We start from the raw sequence: 2370 nt of genomic DNA, 5'->3' as shown, positions 1-2370 counted from the left end.
AACTATCAGCAAAGATATTTGATATTACTTCTTTGCGACACTCACAAATTAATTCTACTTTCGGTTAAAAAAACTACACGAAAAGTCCATTTTTACATATTTTATACAATAACTTGTTTATTTATAGAGATACGACCTCGGACCCAATAACCATTATTGTTGTCCACATTTTTAGGATTACAACGACGTTTTAACCGATGTTCTATCTTTTACCGTTTTCGAACTATCAGCGTTTTAACGCATAGCGCAAACCGCCATGTTTGCCCCCTCCCCCCCACCTTATCGACCACTTTTGAAATAGGCGACATACGTAATTTTGATCACCACAGTCCATATTACAATAATCAGCAATAACATTGCGTACTACTTTCATGCATGCTCAACCCCCCTCAGCTCCTGGACTAATTCTAGTATTATTGTTCTTTAGATTTTTCCAAATAACATCATCACTTCATAAACTTTGACTTATAGAAAAATAATATACTTGAACTATTGTTATTAAGCAATATTTTTTTCTAATGTAAGTCATATGCTCTATTCATAGGTTAAAATATACAACCTGGAGTATTGAACATTCATAATGTTATTTCCAACAGGAAAATTCGGAACGAATAATAAAAATGTCAAAATTTAAATATAAGATTTATTTAAATTTTAGCTCAATACAATTGCAATATAAAGACCATCTCTTCTTTACCAAAAAATATGCAAGCACCCTATTATTTACTTCCTTAACTATAATAACAAATTATTTGATTAACACATATGGATTTACAATGTCGTATGTACATTCATGCAGCACTAAGTGGTCAGTTACCGTCCGGTAATAATAAGATCTTTAACAATAATTCAATCCCTTATTAGTTTTTTTATATTACGGTACCATGTAACAAAATGTAACTCAAATAAAATAATTCTTTTCAATAATATTAATTATATATTTTTTTCAAGAAGCCATAAGTTAATTCGTGTCTCTTCATGAACTATAGTATGAAAATTATTACATTTTATGAATTACAAAATAGCTTTTAATATAAAAGGAAATAATAATAATATTGTTTATTGATGTTTCACGTTCATATGTCAGTGATTTATAAAATTTACGGCTTTTCTAATTGGTTGTAATGGTCAGGACCGAGTCTGTCTAGCTAGTAGAGCAAGACATTGGTCCTCAAGGTTCCGGGTTGAAATCCCGCAAATCACCAATGGACTTTTTTGAACGTTATTCTGTTACCTCTTGGACGAGCGTAAACAGATTTAATTTTTTTTATTGATTTTTAAGAAGGTAATACATATTATACAGTGTGTAAATTAAGTATGGAAACAAATCTGTATTTTTAAAACCGAAATAGATAGAAATATTCTATTTGTGGCAATAATAGTTAACAAAGATTCCGCAATTTTTCACATGAAAAATATTTTTTTACCCCCCTAACAGGGTAGGTGGTAGGGAGTGACTTATTTTTTTCAAATAGCAACCCCTATTGAGTGACCCCTCATGTTGAAGGGTTTGTCAAAAGAAACACAATGACGCAAATCCGAGGTGAATATCTCACTCCTAGCCTATTTGATTTATTGTACGTGAAAAACACCAATTTCACAAATAATGGAAATAAATCTGTATTTTTAAAACCGAAATAGATAGAAATATTCTGTTTGTAGAATTGATTGTTGACATAGGTTCCGCAATTTTTTTAATTAACAATATTTTTTCAACCCCTTTAACAGGGTAGGGGGTGGGAGTGACTTATTTTTTTCAACAACAACCCCTATTGAGTGACCCCTCATTTTGAAGGGTTTTTTAAAAGAAAAAGAATGACGCAAACCCGAGGTAGATATTTCATCCCTAGCCTAAATGGTGGGTAATGAAAAATTTAATTTTTGTAAAAAAAAGCCCATTTTGGAATATCCGCCATGTTAGCTAGGAGTGAGATATTCACCTCGAATTTGCGTCATTGTGTTTCTTTTGACAAACCCTTCAACATGAGGGGTCACTCAATAGGGGTTGCTATTTGAAAAAAATAAGTCACCCCCTACCACCTACCCTGTTAGGGGGGTAAAAAAATATTTTTCATGTGAAAAATTGCGGAATCTTTGTTAACTATTATTGCCACAAATAGAATATTTCTATCTATTTCGGTTTTAAAAATACAGATTTGTTTCCATACTTAATTTACACACTGTATATTTACAATTTTTAGTAATTGATGCTGAAACTTTCTATTATTGTTAACATTAGGTCATAAAGTATTTAAAAAATATTAACTAACAATGTGTTACATATAATTATTTAAAAAATTTGGACCATTTATTTATATTTAAAATTTATTTAAATATAAAGGCCACTAATAAAAGTAATCGAATGGTTAT

The sequence above is a fragment of the Macrosteles quadrilineatus genome, unplaced genomic scaffold (genome assembly GCF_028750875.1).
Source record: "Macrosteles quadrilineatus isolate MER2022 unplaced genomic scaffold, UCM_ALF_1.0 Scaffold_9__3_contigs__length_116548681, whole genome shotgun sequence".
Taxonomy (NCBI): Eukaryota; Metazoa; Arthropoda; class Insecta; order Hemiptera; family Cicadellidae; genus Macrosteles; species Macrosteles quadrilineatus.
Note: the sequence above shows the minus strand (reverse complement) of the source record.